We start from the raw sequence: 23,122 nt of genomic DNA on the forward strand, positions 1-23,122 counted from the left end.
TCGAGCACAAAAACGATAGTCGAGGTACTGTCTCTTTTAAAAATACTTTGACTGCCTACTTCGCCACCTAAAACCTACCGAATTGCTTTAAAAGCCTATAGGAAAGTCCCATAGGCTTGTTTTCCAAGTTTTTGATCGAATAAAAGGGCATTCGATCGAATGAAAATCCTTCGAGCGAATATTCGATCGAGCGCCTATTCGCCTGGCGAATATTCGCCAATTCAACTATTCGCCAGCGCGTAAATTCGCCCGAATTGTCTATTCGATTCTATTCGTTTCTATTCCCCAGTCGAATTTCGAGGGATTTAACCCCTCGAAATTCGACCCTTGATGAATTTGCCCCTAAATGTCAATTTCTTATATTTACCTGCCGCCATTCCATAATCTCCTTGTTTGAGGCTCACTCCCTTGTTCTAGACTGCTGCATTTCACCTATTACTATTATGTATATAGTGCCATTTGCAAAGTAAAGGGATACCAATACAAGGCAGAAGAGTTACATAAACAGACAAACATTTCCCCAGAATAGAGTCACAGTTACATTTACATATTTTTAGAAGACAATAGGAGGAGGGCCTGAGAAACTGCAGCCTTTTGTTTTACATTCACTGAAGTCTTGCCATGATAAGTCAACCTTTACACAGCATCTATCATATTTATTATTATTCAGTATTATCAGGGTTGGACTGGAGCCTTGCCCACTGCGGCCCTCCTGGCAGTACCTGGGGACCCACTCCTGACCTCTACATTCTGCTGCGCGCATTCACAAAAAAATGTCGTGATGTGCGTGCATGCACGAAAAAGCTGAGCGATCATGTGCGTAAAACGCTGCAGCGAAACAGTTGGTCAGCTGTGGGAGCAGGTCTGGGCCTACGGGGGCTCAACTGGTTTTTTCCTAGTAGCCCAGTCTGACCCCGGGTATTATCAAGTATTTGTAAAACATCAATATGTTGTTTGAATAAGACAAATCTACATTACATGGATCCAACATGGAGGAGCTTCAATTTCCCTGTTTGCCCTAGCTCATGAAATAAGGAAAAAAAACATAGATTCAACTTATATTGAATAAAGGTCACTAAATCAGTATACCCAGGTGGAAAGGGCTGGTTACCGATTAGGATTACAATCTATCTTTATTGTGAACACACCGGTATATGAAACAAAGTTCAGATGTTGTTCTGTTCATGTAATTGTAACATGGTAAACAACAATAACATGAAAGTGAATATAAAAGCATTTGAATGGCGTACACTTCCATTTGCAAGTATAAAATCCCGAGGAAACCTTGGGCGACTTTGGAAAGCCGAAGCGATCTGAGTGCCATCCCACCGGTGATTCACATTCTAGCCGACGGGAAGTCGTTTAGTCGACAGAAGAAGGGGAGATTTGTCGCTGGGCTACCACCCTAAAGCATATAGATGGCATCATCTTTCCAGTGTGTGCAAATTAACAATAAGAAATAATAAAATACTTGTTTCAAAAGGCAGAAAAAAAAATACTATCACTTGTTTCATTTTCTTCTTTTTTTTAATAATCCACTCAACCCAAATGTCATGTTCTAAGGGGCTATTCATGTGGTTTTGTGTCTCGGGTTATTGTGTATTTTCATAACCTTTCTTTCAAACCTCACTTGAACCCCCTGTAGCTAAACTATGTAGTGCAGGAGCCAACTGGTTACTGGGTTATTACTTTTTATATCTCTACAACGTTCATTATTTTCTGAAACAACATGGCTACTGGGTTTGTTCCAGTCAACAAATGAGAACCCAAAGCTACTTTAGGTTTTTTTGAGGTTATCCCACAATTACTTTGGCCTCTGCATCAATAAATCTTCCTAAGCCAGTGCTGCCAGATAGGATTTCTATGTACAGATGTGTATAATACTGATGGTTAACAACTGCCGAATGGATTATATAATAGTATAGGATCCCTTATCCAGAATGAATGGGACCTGTGGTTTTCTGGATAAGGGGTTGTCCCATAATTTGAATCTCCATGCTTTAAGTTTACTAAAATATATTTATACATTAAATAAACCCAATGGGATTGTGTAGATTAATGGAGTTTAGTTTCCATAAAGAACAAGGAATTATTTTATCATTACAGAGAAAAAGGAAATAATTTGACATTTCTTTTAATTAATTGCATAAAAGGGTGGTTCACCTTTAAGCTAACTTTAAGTATGTTATAGAATGGATAATTCTAAGCAACTTTTCAACTGGTTATCATTTTAATAGTTTTGGAATTATTTGCCTACTTCTTCTGACTATGTCCAGCTTTCAAATGAAGGTCACTGACCCCATCTGAAAACAAATGCCCAAATAGGCTACAACTGTATTGTTATTGCTACTGTGTATTACTCATCTTTCTATTCAAGACTCTCCTATTCATATTCCGGTCTCTCATTCAAATCAATGCATGGTTGCTAGGGTAATTTGGAACCTAGCAAACAAATTGCTGATATTGCTGAGATCTGCTGAATAAAAAGCTATATAACTCAAAAACCACAAATTAAAAATTAAAACACCTTGTCTCAGACAATCACTCTTTACAGCATACTAAAAGTTCATTTAAAGGTGAACTACCCTTTTAAAATGAACTTCATACCACATTACTTTCTAGTAATTCAAAGCTTTCTGGATATTGAGTTTCTTGATAAGTGATCTCATACCCATAGTTATATAATTTGGTGAATTGCAAAACTGCCCAATTTCTCATTTATTTCATTCATTTTTCATTCATTGAAAAAAAAAATATCCAACATTTTGTTTGGTGAAATACTTTGCAAAGACATAAAATAATATCGTGTATGACTTAATCACATTTTGCTCTTTACTTTCTTCTTTCCAGTTTTTGCCATGACGTGAGAAAATATATTTCCTATTCTGCGCTTGAATTTTAGAGATTTATTAGTAGAATATAATCTGGAAAATCCAAATCTTTTTAAATTTAACTGTTCAAAAACAGCATGCATCTAGAAAAAAAATCAATGGGATGTATTTTTAAAATTTCCAAAATTTTCATTCATTTATTTATTCATTGAATAAATGAATGAATGGCACAATGCAATTGAGTTTTTTAAAAAAGACCTAACATGACAAAATTTTTTTGTAAATATTCTTGTGGTGGCAAAAAAACTCAGTACTTGAGTTTATCCGTGGATATTTGAGAGAGAAAAATCGGCATCTTTCTATGGACATCTATGAAAAACGTAGGCAAATACATTACGATGGGAATGGACTGGTGGGAGGCAGCATGGGGGCCAATTGAAAGCGCATGTTCATGTACAGAGTTTGGTCAAATAGTGGTTTATAGAATACAATTAAAGAAATTAAATTTGTATCAGCTCTGCTGTACATACCTTATATCATTTGTGTCTATGGCAGGAGGCAGTGATGGCCAATGAGAAAGCATCTTGCACAATAGACACTTTTGCTTGTAGGCGTCTGAACATTATCTGCTTTCCTGGCTAATAATACGATTCACATGGTAGCCTGAGGCTAAATCATTCCAAATATCAATGAAAACATTGAGCCCTGCTGAAGGTGCCATTTCTGCTAGCCAAAAAAACAATATTTGGTAAATAACTCAATTGTCTTCTACAATCACAAGTATCCACTCTTAAAGTGAACATGTGGCATGTTTTGTTTCACTGTTATGGCCCTTGATCTGAACTGATGTGAATAAGGAAATGCCACTCTATTGGGGGGGGGCTACTGCAGTCACGGCGGCAGGGGACTACAAACTCTTCAATTCCACTATTTTCATTTTATATTATAGTCTTATTTTAGCCTGATGCCAATCTTTATGCATATTTAAGACTGGCACCAGTCACAAGCAGCCCTGCTTCCATGTGCAAGAAATAAAGAAAGCTACTTCAACAATTTGACGGAAAGCCAAACGCATCTAGCATTTTATCTACATATATTGCTATGCTACTTCATCAGGAAGTAAACACTATGGGCCAAAGTTATAACAAATCATATTAAGGAGGAAACGTTAACATTAATTAATGCAAATACATGCAGCAACAATGCCAGAATGTGTATTAGTGCTCTGAAGATTCCTACCCCATTCAGTTCTATGGGGTGTTAGAGCTCAGCAGCAGCAACACTGAGCTCTAACGCCAAATCAATTATCCAAGAAAATTAACGAGCATTGTTTTAAATGGAATAAAATGTTAATGGGGTAGTACTGATTTGGAAGACGGATTTTGTTTGTGTAAGTAAATGAGTCCCTGAAGATTTGTAGTAAATGTCACTGCAGCTGGCTATACATGCCCAGATTTGGTTGGGTAGTTTGACTTAATTCAATCATACTGCCTGGGACTATATGGCACCATTTACACATGTAATCCTGTGATCTACATCTGTCCTGATTCACTTGAATTTCTACATGTAAAACACATTACATGCTGTGAAGCATTTTTGCTCCGTTACCCTGAATGCTGCATGTGTTTTACACGGGACAATTCAGATGAATGAAAAGGGGCAGGTATTGTCGGCACGTCACCGACCATAGAAGTGCAGATTTCCCATTGGGAGATGAAGCACCTCATCTGTCAGAGCCCTAAACTCCAAACTTGACAGCTGCTGAATAAAAAAGCTAAAAAAAAATAAAAAAAAAAAAAAAAAATATGCAATCACTGTCTACATCATACTGAAATTGTATATTAAGGTAACCTACTTTTAGGTGGTATATAAAACATTGAACTATTCCAAAAAAAACCATAAAAACGATCTATATACAGTAGTTAGGCATATATATAAAACAAGGAAGTAAAAACATTTTTTAGCCACAAACGAAGGCTCTCTTTTCCCACCCCTCACTGATTTGCATATGCAAATTAGGGTTTGGATTCGGTTGGATTTGGATTCAGTTTTCGGCCGAATCTTTCACAAAGGATTCGGGGGTTCGGCCGAATCCAAAAAAGTTGATTTGGTGCATCCCTACTGAAAAGCAATGGCGGAAATCGAAAAAAGGCTATATGGCACAGGTTAAATAGTGGATAACAGATAACATTATGTTCTACAGATCTTATCTGCTATCTGCTGTGTAACCTGAGCCTTTTCTCCTTTGAATGGCTGCCCCCATTGCTACACAGCAGCTTATTTATATAAACAATAGTAGTCTTTCTGAAGCAAACACAGCAGTTTTACTAGTGCAGAGCAACACTGCATTATATTTATATTACTTTAAAACAATTTAATTTTTTGATGTTTCTGTTCCTTTAACTTCAACTACAATGCATTCCACTTATTACTGAAAATGATCAACTCCAAACGCTATGGAAAATGCCAATGTATTTCTCTGCTTTCTGGATATTAGGTTTTAGGATAATAGTTTCCCTACAAAAAGAAAAAGCTTTTAAAATTGGCCAAATAAAAAAGGCCAATGCATAATAACATTTCTTTGTTTGCCATAAACAGCTCCGCCAGTGAGATAGAACTGCACCCCTAGTTGGGTTTTAGGGCCCTATGTTCTGCTTTTTCCTAATACTCGGCGGAAATATAAAAACCCCAAAGAGCTGCAGTATAAATCCAATGTGCAGACGGCTGAGCTAAGCAGATTTTATCTGCAATCAGCGTTAGCGGCCTGTGTATAAATCACTTTTAATATAGAAGGAAATAGTAATGCAATGATTTAGGAATTTATCTGGAGCTGTCAACCCCTTTAGAATTAAGTTACACGTAACCGCAAAATGTGGATGTAAAAACGGCAACAACAAAGTGAATGAGATATAGAGGGCTATGGAAAAGCACAAAAAGCCACTGTGTGTTTGCTGATAAAATATCACTGTTCCTAAAATATGACTTCAAGGTGGTAAAACCAAGTTTAAACACATAATTTGATTTAGGACTGTCTCATAGACATAAGAATGTAACCATACTTAAAGTTAACTTTCTGTAAAAGTATAAAAGCTTTGCACAAGAGACTGGCAGGTTAGACTTCCTCGTCCGCCGTCCAGTAAAAAGAGTTCAGTATGAATTCTATAACATGTATGTCAAGCTCCCAACTTCCAGCTGAGTTAGGGGAGAAGCAACTGTAGTTTCAGGGCTACAGGTTTGACATGACTGGTTTACATCAATGCAATGAACATTGAATCTAGATTATTGGTGGATGTATAGAATGTTTACATCTTCAGCTTTTCCTCATGCACAGCTCCTATCTGTCTTGCTGAGGATAATAGGATTTAAAGTTTAAAGGGATACAGTCATGGGGAAAAATTTTTTTTTCAAAATGCACCAGTTAATAGAGCTGCTCCAGCTGAATTCTGCACTGAAATCTGTTTCTCAAAAGAGCAAACAGATTTTTTTTATATTTAATTTTAAAATCTGACATGGAGCTAGACATATTGTCAGTTTCCCAGCTGCCCCAAGCCATGTGACTTGTGCTCTGATAAACTTCAGTCACTCCTTACTGCTGTACGAAAAGTTGGAGTGATATCACCCCCCCTTCTTCCCCCCCCTCAGCAGCCTAACAACAGAACAATGGGAAGGTAGCGTGCTCCCTTGATGTCCCCATAGACGCAAAGATTTCTCTTGCCGAACGACCGATTTTAGCGCAGTCCGACCAATCTTTCAAAACGATTGAACATCTTACGATTTTTCGGCTGAGATCTGTCAGGAAATTGATTGGCCAGGTTTAAAAAAATTTGTCGGTCCCAGTGCAATATATCTATGTTTGCAGGGCCAAGCAGGCATCTACCCTTTGTTTTCCTGGCAAATTGCTCTTTTTAGTTGATGGACAATTTGTACGATCGTTCTGAGATAATCGTGGTCTCACGATGACGATCAAATCTTTTACAAATCTCAACATCTATGGCCAGCTTAACACAAAATAACAGCTGCCTGGTAGATTTGTTAGAACAACACTCAGTTGTAAAATCCAGGTCCCACTGCGTCACATTCAGTTACATTGAGTAGGAGAAACAACAGCCTGCCAGAAAGCAGTTCCATCCTAAAGTGTTGGCTCTTTCTGAAAGCACATGACCAGGTGGCTGCCTACACACCAATATTACAACTTTAAAAAAATTCACTTGTTGGTTCAGGAATGAAATTTTATATTATAGAGTGAATCATTTGCAGTGTAAACAGTGTAATTTAGAAAAAATAAATACACCATAAAAATCATGACAGAATCCCTTTAAAAATACCTGGAGCATAGAACCCACCTTATTTAAATATTCAACATTTCTTCAATAAAAAATAATACTTATACCATTTCCTTTTCTCTCTCCCAAGCTATATTTTGTTAGCAAACTAAAGCTGAGATTTTGCAAGTGTTCCACAATCTATTCAGAAATTGTTTTACTATAAACCCAGTGTAGTATTTGCCTCATCCATCCTTAAACTGTGTTTTTTCCTGTTAGCATTTTAGTTCTTATTCTGGCCCCCAACCTGGTGCTGCAGAAAAGTTATATTTCATTTCCATTGCAGCTCCCCGTGTGCACAGAAAATCTTTTAATCTCTGTTTGCTTTGGGCATGGGTATAGATGACTGATGATCTTGTGGCTGGTACTCCATCTGCCAAAAAATGTCACAAAATATTGCCAAAGGGGAATAAATAAACTGTGTGTAGGTATGTCAGTACTATAGAGCACTAAACACTGATAGAGCTTCATATTCATGGCTACATGTTACCAATCAGCTCTCAGCATCCTCAGCTGTCAGCCAAAATCTATGAAGAATTATAGATTAGCAATGGTTAAAAAAATGCAGTTAGACTGCCATTGTATATAGGCCGACAATAAAGTACCCATGGGCAGGCAGCTACTGAGGGCTGTTATTGCCTTACTTGATACAACTGGCAGTCCATTGACTTGTCTATTGACTATTGTTTGGGATGAAAATGATCACCTGATCTGATCAGGGGCTTTCAAATATTGATGGAACTGAGCAGAAAATCTGATCAACTGAGAATTTCAGCTGCCCTTGAATTTAGACTACACTTAAATCAACAGTAACACCAAAACATGAAGGTGTTTTAAAGTAATGAAAATATAATGTCCTGTTGCCCTGCACTGGTAAAACTGGTGTGTTTGCTTCAGAAAGACTACTATAGTTCATACAAACAAGCGGCTGTGTAGCCATGGGGGCAGCCATTCAAAGCTGAAAAAGGAGAAAAGGCACAGGATACTCAGCAGATACCAGATAAGCTGTGTATAATACAATGGGATTCTTCAAAACATATCTGTTTAGGGTCGCCACCTTTCTAACCAGTAGAGACCGGACAGGGGGCAGGGACGTGACATTGAGGGGCGGGCCGTAATGTGTAGGGGTGGGTGTGTGATGACAGGGGGCGTGGCTATAACACAGTGGTCGGCTATTATCCGATCGTTGTGTCAATCATGGGGAATCCTGCCTGGTTTTCCTTATTTGGAAAACAGGGCAGGAAGTTTTGACCCGGGCAGCCTTTCAAAATACTGGGCTGTCTGGCTCAAAACTGGACAGGTGACAACCCTATATCTGTTGTCTATTGTAAACCCACCAGTTTTACCAGTGCAGGGCAACACTACATTATATTGTCATTCTTTTAAAACACTTTCATTTTTTGGTGTTACTGTTCCTTTAAATGCCTATTTATAAAAATTCTAATTCGTGAAATTTAAAAAAAATTCTAATTCAAGTAAACTCAAAATCTTACCAAACTGGAATGGTTGCTTATATATTAAATAACTCAAATGTAAAAACACAATTGAATAAAACCATCAAAATAAACTCAAATACATCGACTGTATTGTGATCATCCTTTATGAGTCTACAAAATCTCGCCAAATTTTGGAAAAATTAGACCATCTTGAATTTTAAAAAATGGCTTACATTTTTTCTAGGACAATTGACTTTTACATGAACTTGCAAGTTTTTGTGCTTAATAAATAAATATTTGAGTTTTTGAAACAATAATTTGAATTTGTGAGTTTTAGAGTGAAAATAAATTCGAATAGTGGCTAAAATGCAAGATTCTTTCAAGGATACAATACTCCCAGATTTCTTACTCAAGGATCTTCTAAAATATAATGGTGAAAGGAATTTGTATAACAAGTTGCATTTCATATGACACCCTAATACCAGAACAACCATTCTGAACTAGTTCTTAATCCAACCCCTTCCCAGCCACTCCCATCCCTCTACCCCTCTATGTGCATTTGTGCTTTGACCCCATCTTTTGTCTTGACCCCATAAGGTCCATGGGAGTGGTGTATCCTGCAGACTAAAAGAAAGATTTCAAACTTAACAAAAAAAATTTAAGGCAAAAAAAATAAATCTCCAGAACCATGGAATTTTCTGCTCTTCACATTTTTATGCAAATGCACAAAGGGAACTTGCATATTGACTTAACAAAAGTTCACCCGCCCTTAATTACACATATTCTCTTAGAAACTTGTTAAAATATATAAGAATTCATGTCAAGCTGCTGGCATTGCTCAGTCATATGGGGTTTGTGTTAAGCCTGCACGGCTGCTGCAAGTTAAAGGAATCATTTTCATTGCCACTCACTGCTGTAGCTCGGCATAACGAGAGAGAACACTACCTCTTATAAATTACAAAAACTGTTTATCTATTAAAGTCACATTTTAGCTTTGATTGCATTATTGAAAACACATGATCCAGAATAGGTCACATATGGTAAAACACTTAAGAATTATGTATGCGGTAATAAAGATGCATTTTCGCCAGTACCACACACTGTATGCAGCCGCAGTCCATCAATATAATTCATAGATTTTATACTGTTGTAAACATTTTATGATTATATTTATACTATATATTTTCATCAAGCTCATGTGATACAGGTATGGGGCCTGTTATCTAGAATGCTTGGGACCTGGGGTTTTCCAGATAATTGGAAGTTCTGTCATTTCGATATCCGTAACTTAAGTCTGCTAAACAAAATCATTTAAACATTAAAACCAGTATATAAATTAAAAATAATTATGCTAAAATAGTAAATAAACCCAATGGGATTGTCTAGCATCCAATAAGGATAATTATATCTTAGCTGGAATGAAGTACAAGGTACAGGTATAGGATCCGTTATCCGGAAAACCCGTTATCCAGAAAGTTCCGAATTACAGAAAGGCCGTCTCCCATAGACTCCAATATAATCAAATAATCCAAAATGTTAAAAATGATTTCCTTTTTCTCTGTAATAATAAAACAGTACCTTGTACTTGATCCCAACTAAGATATAATTAATCATTATTGTAAGCAAAACCAGCCTATTGGGTTTATTTAATGTTCACATGATTTATTAGATGTCTTAAGGAGTGAAGATCCAGGTGTGAAGATACATCGCTATGAAATATGTTGGCGCTATATAAATACATGTTAATAATAATAATAATCAAAATTACAAAAAGACCCATTATCAAAAAAAAACAGGTCTCAAACATTCTGGATAATAGGTCCCATACCTGTACTGTTTTATTATTACAAAGAAAAAATAAATAATTTATAAAAAGTTTGAATTGTTCGATTAAAATTGAGTTTATGGGACATGGCCTGCCTGTAATTCACAGATTTCTGGATAATGGGTCCCATGCCTATACTGTTACAAAAAAAATTAGTGTATTGATGTCTATGCTATGCTATAAATGTATGGTTAAGATCCCTTTTAAAAAACAATAAGTAATTACAAATGTATTTAAAATATTGCTATTATTATTATTATTGTTATCATGTATTTATTATCAACATATTGCGCAGCGCTGATGTTACAAGTGTCCCCTGCATGCAGACATTTTTATCATGGATTCATTTATTTTTTTGTGGTGCAATTGCAGGACAAACAAATTGAAACCCCACACTGACAACCTCCATAATGTTTTTCCGGAACTTTAAAGACCATTTTAACTTTCATATTCATAATATTAAAAAAACAAAATTTAACACCTGGATTTTTTTTTTCTTCTCTTTTCAATTTATTTGGAATCTCCAGTTAGTAAATATATGAATTCACCCAGATTAAGAAAAAAAAACGTATCTCAAACATTAAATCCCAGTGTATTTTGCTCTCAGAAAAATACATATATCAAATATATTCCTTTTGGGAACCAAAAGAAAATGAAAACTGCTGCGTGATTTAAATTTCGTCAGAAATGTAGTGACTGGGGCAGAGTTGCCTTGATTTCAGCTGACAGCACAGGCTTTGTAAGAGCTAAGCAATGATTACACAAGATTATTTCTTTGAAAACGTCTGTTCTTAATAACGATCTAATCAACTTTTTTTGTATGACAAGTCTGCTCGATTCTATATGGTAAATGTTTCTGACACACACACTTCTTTCCTAGAAATGTCAAACAACCAGCAACAATTAACTACTGCTCTCTAGGGCACTGAGACAGGACTCGGCTAGGCAAGATGGCAACTGGAAGTAGAATGTGGAGAGCCAATCTTGCTCTAATATATGATCATCCACAGCTTGGGGAATAGAAAGCTTAATTTAACGGTTGTCATTCCCTATACTCGCCTACAGCAAGACATATGTGATCAGTTTAGAATCTGAAGCTCAGCAGAAAAAAAAAAAATCCCTAAAAATAGTGGAGGCTAGGTTCCAATTACCCGATAAAACACTACAGACGTAGATAAGATCAAGCAGAAACAATGGATAATACATCCAGGACAAGGCAGAACCTGGTAAACGTATACTCCATAAATCCAGCGAACCAAAAGTGATTCAAAGTTAAACGACGGTAGGAGAAATGTCACAATTGTGCACAAGTTTTAATCACCCACTTCACCTACTAAGTGGTATTAAGTTATAAGCAACAGGGTGCCCCCGTGAATATAAGCGGCATGATATTCTAGAAATATCAACATCCCATATTGAATGTATCCAAGCTACTGACTGATTCTTTCCTTGTGCATTATATCTGGAAAAAAAAATGCCACAACTGTAACGTATTAAGGAAATTCATTAAAAAAACATTAGGTAAGTGAGTATGTAATGGGAACCTCTTTAGCTAACTTTTCCCCTGAACTTTATTTTTGCCACAAAAATATGTACAGCCATTCCTAAACCAAGTGTTATTTACTTATTTTACTTGAAAATACAATAAATCCTTTTCCTATATCAAGTGATAAATAATATACAGTATTTATTTACACTGTATGTCAGCGACTTGCCTTTTGCTTTGTGTACTATCAGCCCCCAAGAATAATCATTTCTTAATAATTAACAGCTGTCCCAAAAATAATACATCTTATTCACAATTCTACCTACCAAAAATACTGTACATAATGTAAATACATACAACAGACAATATCAGAAACAAGCATGTAGTTTATACAATTTGTAAAATGTTTGTTATATCATTTTAATTTCAACTAGGAAAAGCAGCCACGCTGTCGATCAGCAGATGCTTATAATATCTATGATCACCTAAAAATCCACAAATTAACGTTATTATTAAATTAATATTATGCTTCATCATTATATTGCATTATGTGCTATAATTATTATCACATTATACATGGATAGATAGATACTAATAGATAGATAGATAGATAGATAGATAGATAGATAGATAGATAGATAGATAGATGATAAATAGATGATAGATAGATAAATAGATAGATCGATAGACAGACAGACAGACAGACAGATAGAAATACTTACTGTATATTAGCATTTAAGTTAATGATTTCTTACAAGTATAAGGTATGGGAACTGTTATCCAGAATACTCGGGACCTGGCATTTTCAAGATAAGGGGTCTTTCTTTAATTTGGATTTCCATATGTTAAGTCTGCTAAAAATTATTTAACAATAAATAAACCCAATAGGATTGTTTTGCATCCAATTAGGATTAATTAGGATTCATTATTATACCTTAGTTAGAATAAAATAGAAGGTACTGTTTTATCATTACAGAGAAAAAAAGGGAATTATTTTTAAAAATATGAATTGGTTGATTAAAATAGAGTCTATATGGGAAATGGCCTTCCCGTATACTGTAGCTTTCTGGATAACGGTTTTCCGAATAACTAATCCCATACCTGTACATGTCTATTTATATCTATCAATGCAGTATTATGGCATAAAACAACACCATCATCAGGGGTCTGGATTTTCAGTACTTTCATTTAGTCATTTTTAGTGTTGAAAAAAATTGTTTTATTTTAATTCTAAAAAGTACAGGAGGACATCAGTGTTTTAGCATTTAATACTAATGGAATATAGGTTTACATGATTTTCCTGTGCTTGAATGTAGAAATATTTATAAACTCATTTCTAATAATTTATTGTGTTTTTCCTATATCTAATCTTAGATTTACTTTTGATATCACTTCCAAGAAACAAAAAAATAAAATAAAACACTAGTTGAGGAGGCTCTTGAATGGCCACAGCATAAAAATTGTTCTCAAACGGCATATTTTGGTTTATTTTTTTGTTTTACGATTGTCTCAATACATGGGATGGAGGGAGATCTTTGCTCCCTATTTCTATTTGACTATTCTGTTGGCCATGAAAAACTGGAAGCAGGAAGGTAATACTGAAATAAAATCTGAGTATATAACAAACGGAAAAAACATAAATGACCATGGTGCTCTGTGTAAAATCTTGCACAGTTATATTGTATAGTCAATTTTTGTGAGTGTATAGCTGAATGTAAAATCTGTCTTAAAAAGAGGTCTTTAATGTAAAAGAATGTCGCAAAAAAATGTAGTATTTTACACCAAATCTTCCATTCTTAAAAAAAACTTCAATAGTCTACTGCAGGATGAGAGTGGAATAAAATAATGCCATCAATTTCTCATGTCACTCCTTTATAAATATAGTTTTGCAGTGGGTTATGCTTAAAGATTTCTGAGATCAAGAGAGATGGGTAAGGACTACAGTACAATGTATTTAATACCAATTTTTTTAGGCAGTAAAAATGATAGCGCTCTTTATTTGTAGTTACCCATATGACTACCTTCACAGTATTGTTCCTGACAATTAAGGTGACTATTGGGGGCGCCACAAGAGGGAGCACCTGGATGCCCCACCAAGAATGGTTTATCGACCAGCAACTACAGTTACATGTGCATGATAATAATGATAAGCCCATAATTGACTGACAAGAGGGGGATACCCATACTATTGTTATTTACTAGTTAGTAATCATTTTAGACCTTTACCCACACCATCTTCTAGGCTTTTTGTATCACTGCCAATATTCATATAATTTATCCAAGATATGAGATTTTCAAATACACCTTTCATATTTCACTTTATCTTGTGAAATATCAGGAAAAACTAAGCTTTGTATTGAAAAAAAATGGTAAAAAATGTATGTTCAACCTATAGTCCTACAGATGTACGACTTTCCCTAAAAGCATCAGTGAGAGTTTGAGTTGAACAGCAACTAGACAGGGTGCAGGTTGGAGGTCCCTGATATAAATTATACAAATATTTATCAAATACTATATATTTTCCCAAGGGCCCTCTAAGGTTGAGGTTGAAGACAAATGCTATCTGCTTTAAAGCTTGTGGTTCTCTGGACCTATAAGCAAATATTAACCCTATAGGTTCTATTTAAGGAAAACGTGGAATTTTCAGGATATGATACTTTATTAGCCTTGCCTAGAAGTACTCAGAACACTGTCTTATTTCAGTCATGCCTTTATAGTCACATACTGCCATTGTCTGCAACCTCAGAACCAGACTAAACTAGATTTATCTAAACCACTTTCTCTATGAACATACTATATGTAGTTCCTTTAAGGGAACTTAACTTTCTTTTGTAAAGCAGGGTCACATTTACCATTTTTGCCCCCATAAATTTTGGTGTGGCACCTCTCCATCCCTCAGTTGGAAAACTGACCCATATCTTATCTGCATTAAATAAATTAGTTGAAAACATTTAATTTCTTTACCTACCCCAATGCAATTGGTAGCCACTAATCATTAAAAAAAAGTCAACCTTCTGCCCCACTGAGCCCCAAACTTTAGGGCCCTACCCATTAATACATGCCTATCTCCAACTCTTGCCATTTATTGCTCCACTGCTGAAACACAGTGGACGAATTTCCAGCTCTTATAAATTACAACTCCCAGAGTTGATTAACAATTAGAAATGCTATACCTGTACAGAAAAAGCGGCAATAACATGATTCTAGCTATTGATGGACTGGACATTTTCATAAGGAAATTATAATATACTCTTTATACATTTATCTGTGCACCCCCCAACAAAGGAGTCCCTTGTATCCTAGATGTCAGAGCAAATGCCCTTATTGCCCAGCTACATGCATAGTTTAATAAAGAAGCAACTATTCTGCAAATTTAGAGGTTTCTGACTGACGGACAGAGTGCACATTATTGTAACCATGGCCATGCAAAATCACTTCCGTTGATGCATATTCTGTTCCGCATGGGGCATTTTCCTTTGCATGTGCTGCTAGGCTCTTATGTTGTCACCAGGAGGAATAATTGTGCTGTTTTTCTCTGTGTTATTCACTCCGGATAATCCCCAAAGTTTTTATGTTACTGCGGGTTTTTCTTTAAAGGAAAAAAAAGTTGCATAGTCTTGCTGTTGTAGACAGTTAATAAAAGTGTAATTTGTCTTGGAGCCTTGGTTTCTGAAACTAAAGGAAAATTATGGTGCTTTAATGAGGATTTATTGCAGGAAAACATTATTGCTTAATGCAAAGTATCCATGTCATCTTTATGCGTCCGTACAAAAGGCTCCTTATGTTTCCTCCCCTCCCAAAATGCCAAGCTGCGGCAATTCACTTCAGCACAAGGATGATCCCTTTAATCCTGGCATCGTGGCTAATCAATTTATAGAACTGCCATGAGATTTGTTTCAGCCTCCAATCCAATTCTCTTTGGGGACGGCTCAGGCCACACTTCAGACCAGGACTAAACTGACTGGTCTCCTTTTTATGGCTACATGTGTTTCTCTACAAAGCACTTATTAGGACAATCTGGTTCCACTAATTTAGAGTTATATAGTGTGGTAGACATTCTAATTTTATGGGCTAAGGGAAACACAGATCAATAGGAATTCTTTTCATTTCATGAAATCATTTTGCATTATTGTGTAAATCTGTAACTTTTGTTCAGCTCTGTGGCTTGCACTAACTATCATCATGTTACACCATTGTGTAATATTTTTGCCTATGATTACGCATATATTATGGGAAATGACAAAATATGGAGACATCCAAATTTCAAGTGTCGTTCCAGAATAATAAACACAAAATTGGAATATTGATCAGAGTGAGAACAGTAGCTTCAATAGCACCTCAGTGTGATCAGTATTTTCTCAGCAAATCTGCAGTTTTAGTAACCAGATCATAAAATCCTATGTGTTTGTGAATTGTGAAAAATTTAGCCTTGCCTTACGAAATAAAAAAACAATAGATTGTTTCGCTATCAGTAGGGATTTATTCTAGCTTATCATATACCGGATACTGATTAATTATTGCAGAAAAAGCAAATGATCATCTCATATTTGTGTGTGTGTGTGTGTGTGTGTGTGTGTAGCTTATTATGCAGCACTTTACATTCATTTATAACAAACAAGGGTCTTACAATAATTTAACAAACACCGGACTGGACTGGCCCGTTTAAATAGGACACTATGGGATAACAGGATTGTGCATAGTCCATACCTGTAATACTATGAAATACCTCTTTTATCACCAAATATGCTATAATCATTCTTTTAATTAAAGGAACAGTTACATCAAAAAATTAAAATGTTTTAAAGTAATACAAATATAAAGCAGTGTTGCCCTGCACTGCTTTATATTTGTATTATTGCTTCAGAAACACTACTATTGTTTATATAAATAAACTGCTGTGCAGCAATGGGGACAGCCATTCAAAGGAGAAAAGGCTCAGGTTACACAACAGATAAGCTCTGTACAACATAATGGTGTTATCTGTTATCCATTATTTAACCTGTGCCACATAGCCTTTTCAATTTCCACCATTGCTACTCAGCAGCTTGTTTATATGAACTATAGTAGTGTTTCAGTTTTACCAGTGCAGGGCAACAGCAGATGATACTGTTCATTACTTTAAAACACTTTTGTTGTTTGGTGTTACTGTTCCTTTAAGAAGAACAGTCAAAAGTAATGCCAGGGTAGACCAGCATTATAGTTTAAAACTCAGTTTTATTAACATGGGATTCAGAGATCACTCCATGCTCACATATTTGTTTAAATATGTGTGTACGGTAATAAAAAATAACTATAGTGACCCTCCTTGATAGAAATCAGCTTTACATTTTATGTATCGGTACCAATTGCATTGCTTTTAACCCTCAAAGCACTGTGGGTCCTGGTAATTTTACACTTTGGTGGTAATAACACTAATAATAAATTGCAAATTGATAAATGGCTTTAAACCATCAAAAAGTCAGATTTTTAAAAGTTCCAAGGATGTTATGTTCTCATTGTTAGGTAAAGTTTAAGCTTAAAAATAAGCCGACATTCCTCACTAGAAATCACAAACTGATTCACCTGTTTATCCACAGTAACATCCCCATTGTAAATCATTGAAACACACCCGAAAACTGTCGGGAACAGCCATTCATTGGGCATAAGCAGGACATAGCAGGGGCATGGCTAATGGTGGTGGAATAGACATGGTCAGACACAATGGGAATGGCCCACCTAATGTGGCTGAAAAAAAATACTGAAAAAAATATTATTACAAAGGGGCCAAGCTATTTCACACACACACACTCAGAGATAGACAGACAGACAGACAGACAGACAGACAGACAGACAGACAGACAGACAGACAGACAGACAGACAGACAGATACTAATAATTAACATTTTTTAAAATAAATTAACTTAAATTAATTTTTATGGTTCAAATTTCAGTACCAACAATGTATAAGGACAGAAAAAAAAATGTCTATTTTTCTTACTGAATACATAGATATTTGCCCACTTTTGATATATGTTACAAAATACTGACCTTAAAAAACTTAAAGTTAACACACTTCTTCGACTGGGATTTTTGGGATGAGGCAGCTCAAATTAGTGATTGTGGCTCAGTATGCCCTTATACTGCAAGGCTTTAAAATAGAAAAAAAATACCAGAATCTCCATGAGGGATACTGAGTATTTAACCTTTAAAGATATGGGGTCCACAATGGGGGTACTGAACATATATATGTATCCTAATCAAATATGAGTCCTGAAATGTCACTTCCTTATAAACACAGTGTCCGGAAAAAATGTAATGAACCTTCAGAAAATGAATGCTTTTGTGTTTCTACACTAAAATATTATAATCCCTAATTCTCTGCTTAACAGATAATAATTACAGTTTTTGTATTTCTGTACAGCTACAGGATCTATTATCCAGGGGTTTTGTGGATAAGGTTTTTTTTGGATCACCATACCAAGCTACTACAGGACTGTTTTGTATAGATTTTGTGTTTTGTGTAGACCAGTATAGATTTAAGAAGTGAAAAAGGAAGTCGTTTTAAAAAAAAAAAAAGTACAAATTTGCTTAAATGGATACTATGAGAGGTGGCCTTCCTGTAATTATAAGCTTTCTGGATATTGGGTTTCCAGATAATAGATACCTGTATCTCGTCTTTGCCCTTGTCTCTGGTTAAACGCTGGCAAATGCAAACAGAATACAATTTGTCTTTACTAAAAAAAATCTAGTTAGCCAACAAATTATCTGTCAATTGTTCTTTTAATTAGAAATATTCCATAAACATTACCTGAAGCTTGTTTTATTGGTTACTAGGGGTAACTGCACTGCAATATATTTCTCTCAAATAATTCCGATTAATATTTCCAGACACAAATGCACATTTTATTTTTTAATATTTTAATAAAGCCAAACCAAGCTGCTATTTCAAGTCCCCAATATATTTTTTATTATATATTTCAATGGTTTCATTTTAGCCATTATAATTTGAAAAAAGGAGACTCAGAACTGGTGGGGGATGCTGGGAGTTGTAGTTTAACAACATCTCGAGGGCTGCCCTTCTATATCTATGTGCATAAAATGTGCGTATGTCATCAGCCCACACTAATTAAATTATCTAAGCATAAAGTAAAGGTGAATGGCATATTTTACTAGTCATCAAGGGATTACAATGCAGATCTGAAACGATTTCCTAAATCGGTTTGCAATGCAATAGGTGGGAAATGGTATACTGAATAGAAAAATAAATAAAACACTGGAGATATTTCCATTTTAAATCAGGCAATCCAATTTATGTAGCAGTACTTACAATGCGGGTGGGAACATTTGTTTATGTGGCAGTGAGTGGGCCCATAACTGTGCCCGAAATGTGTTTCTTTTCTTCTCTATAAAAACGTGAAACAATGACACGGCAGGTAGTTACAGTAATAGCTCACTAGATATCAAGGCTATAACGTGGCTAAATAGGTATGAATGTGCAGAATAGTGCATCGATGCTCCATTTACATGCATCTCAGTTATAAGAGAAATAATATAATGCCCATGTATCTCTTAGTCAGAATCTGTAGACCCATTACCTCTGCTTTTAAGTATAGCTGTTTTCACCATTACTTTAAGGGGTTATTTATTAAAGGTTGAGTTGTTCGAGGGTAGTTTCACTAAAAAAACTTGACTTTTTCAGGGAAAAAAAACTTGAATGTTTCAAGGGGAAAAAAAAATCAAATTTTACAGGGGAAAAAAACTAAAATTTTTTGAGATTTATTATGCCCTGAAGCTGCTAAAACCTTGAATCGAAAATCAGGTCATGCAGAAGTCAATGGCAAAGGTCTCTTTAAAGTACCAGTAACAGCAAAAGATTTCTAAATAAAATTCGTTTGTATGCTATGAAAAAAAGACGCCAACACATATTAAACTTTAAAATCGCTAAGTCTTTATTAAGATATAACTTACCGAAACTCTCCTCTTCAGAAACGGCGACAGGGCGACGATCCATCGTGCAGTGCTCGATTTCTCCTCCCTGGCTATCTCCCATAAAGAAGGCAGGGAGGAGAAATCGAGCGTCGCTCAATGGATCTCCCATCGCCTTTTCTGAAGAGGAGAGCAAGAGGAGTTTCGGTAAGTTATTTCTTATAATAAAGACTTAGCGATTTTAAATTTTAATATGTGTTGGCGTCTTTTTTTTCGTAGCATACTAACGAAAGTTTAATATGTTGGTGTCTTTTTTTCGTAACATACTAACAAATTTTTTACAACATTTTTTTGATGTTACTGGTCCTTTAACCAACTGAAGATGTTTATTGCCTTCATGATTTTCTTGTGTTTTATGGTGGGCTGCGCTCAAAAAAGCAATACATTTTAGGTATTCAGTGTGTTTAGTCCAAAAACCCGATTAATTCTAGGTATTCAAGTTTTTTCCCCCGACTGCATTCATTTGGGTTTTTTACATTTTGTTTTTTTCCTAAATAAGCAAACATTTGAGTTGTGAGTTTTTTTCAAGGTAGTAAAAAACCCAAAAACTTCACAAACTCGACCTTGGATAAATAACCCCTTAAATGAGTCAACTTGGCGTGCCGCGTACAAATGGTATAAAATTGCAGAGAAGTTCAGAGGAAGCTGGACAAGCATCTCACCATCCCAATTCCATAAATTCTTTACATTTACAGTCAGCCCAACCTACAACTTATACTAGTCTGAACATAAGATGCCCCTCTTATAATAAGCTGAATGCCACTGTCACTTCACTATCAGTGTTCTACCTTACGGACCTTTTATCTAACTGGAAATATTATATTTTAGGACACTGATGTGCTGGCATTATACATTTATACAATTGCAATATACTAACTGCTGTGTATTTCAATCATTACTATTATTATTGTTAATATTATTATTAATAGGGTTGTTATCAGCCCTAATCTTTATTATTCTTAATATTATATTCTCCTATTCATCTTTCAGCCTGTCTGTCCAACTAAAATACACTTTTATGGACTGAATAAAGACTAAACACAGTGCACCACTGTTATTATCACGTGGAAAATGGCACTGAGTTCCATGCTGGAGGTATATCACTATTGTACTCGCCTGGGAATTTAACAGCGAGGCTGGAGGGCCACATACTGCACATCTCTGGTTAATTCAGAATGATGAGAAAAACAGATGTTCTGGGATTGAGAAAGAAGTAGAAGAAATGCTGCCTATGCATTACTAAATATAGGCATGGGACCTGTTATCCAGAATGCTCGGGACCTGGGGGGTTTCCAGATAACGGATCTTTCTGTAATTTGGATCTTCATTTCTTAAGACTACTAGAAAATCATGTAAACATTAAATAAACCCAATGGGAAGGTTTTACTTCCAATTGCTTCTTAGTTTGGATCAAGTGCAAGTTACTCTTTTTATGATTACAGAGAAACTTTTTAAAATTTGGATAAAATAGAGTCTATCGGAGATGGCCTTTCCATATTCTTTTCTGGATAACGGGTTTCCAGAGAACAGGTTCCATACCTGTATACTGTTAACTGGATATACTAATGTCAACTCATGTGTAACCATTAATAAAACCCAAATCTAACACTGGGGCAGGCACCCTAGGCAGGCCCAAATCAGTTTGAGGGTTGGGGTAGTATGAATTAGGGAGAGATTTGGGGGTATTTCTTGTTTAAGATAATTTTGGACTACAGCAGGGTGACTATTACAATAACATTTAATTTATCTCATCCAAAATGGTGTCCCCACCCAAAAAGTTTGAACCCCAAAACATGGAAAATCTATGTTCTAGGACATATATGGAAATACACAAAAGATTATATATTTAGAGAAGGTTGGGAAGAACGTGAAGTACTAAGAAAGAGACGGGGACAAGAAAAGAGCAAGAGTTAAACTTGGAGTGTTAAAGCTGCCAGTGATATATATATATATATAAAGAAACAGAACAGTTTAGGAGGGTTATGGAGGCAGAAAGAATTTAATGATGGAAATAAGGGGGTAATTAATCATGATCATGGAGGGTGGGTACGAATGGAAAAAGATAGTAAATACTGTACGGACAAGGAGGGTGTAGCAACTGAGATCGCCTTTATAAGCTTCTCCACCCCACTTGCAAGATATACAAAGTAACCTTTGTGGATTACATACTTAATCAGTAATAAATATATCACCAGAGCCAGTACCTAATGCTTTACCTAAATCCCTTCTATTTAAGATAAAAAAGTATTAAGGAAATTCCCTTCCTCCCAGTGTAACTGAGATGAATTGCATGGATTTTAGGCTGGGCCCCTAATAAATGTGCCTTTCATATCAGGATAAATCTACTTGGTGATTAAACACGACTTTCTTATCTAAATTTTGTGTTCCTTCCTCAACATTTAGCCATGCAGCCAGCACATAAATTGTCAAGGTTATTCCCAAACTGAGCTAATCAGGAGCATTACTGGCTACAAAGCTCAATTTATATTCCTGTATATAATGGATTAGTACATTACTGGCTATAAAGCTCATCGTATTTTCCTCTATAAAATGCATTAGTACATAACTGGCTATAATGCCCAGGTTATTATTCTGTGTATGATAGATTAGTACATTACTGACTATGGATGCACCTAATCCACTATTGTGGGATTCGTCTGAATCCCAAATCTTCCATAAATGATTCAACTGAATCATGAACTGAATCCGAACACCAATTTGAATATGCAGATCAGGGTAAGGAATGGTTAAAAGTAAAAAAAAAAATCACGACTTTCTTGTTTGTGTGACAAAAAAAAAAATCACAAGTTCGTGATTTTAATGATCCAGATTCAGCTGGGCCAGATACAGATTTGGACAAATTCAATTCCTGCTGAAAAAGGCTGAATCCCGAACTGAATCCTGGATTTAATGCATCAATATTATTGTTTATAAATCTCTTCTTATCCCTCCTCTTATGTAATTAATGTGCATATTACCGGTTATAAAGCTCAGTTTATCATTATACTATATTATGGATTTGTACATTATTGACTATAGACCCCAGTTTATATACCTGTAGAATGCCTTGATAGATTACTGGATATAAACTCAGATTCGCTTTCTGTATAATTAGTACATCACTACCTAAGCTCAGTGTATCATTCTGTACATAATGTATTTGCTACAGCCTGCTATAAAGTTCTGTTTATCTTCCTGAATTTAAATTTAAATTAACTTTTAGTGCAGACATAGGTATTCTGAGGTAGTTGCTAAGC

The 23,122-nt window shown here is 35.5% G+C and overlaps 1 protein-coding gene across 2 annotated transcripts in view; it reads right to left on the reverse strand.

The window, feature by feature from the left end:
• The window catches only part of LOC108714489 (paired mesoderm homeobox protein 1), a 76,394-nt gene that overhangs the window by 46,593 nt on the left and 6,679 nt on the right, over positions 1-23,122 (reverse strand). The gene's annotated exons all lie outside the window — the stretch shown is intronic.

The sequence above is a fragment of the Xenopus laevis genome, chromosome 4L (assembly GCF_017654675.1).
Source record: "Xenopus laevis strain J_2021 chromosome 4L, Xenopus_laevis_v10.1, whole genome shotgun sequence".
Taxonomy (NCBI): domain Eukaryota; kingdom Metazoa; phylum Chordata; class Amphibia; order Anura; family Pipidae; genus Xenopus; species Xenopus laevis.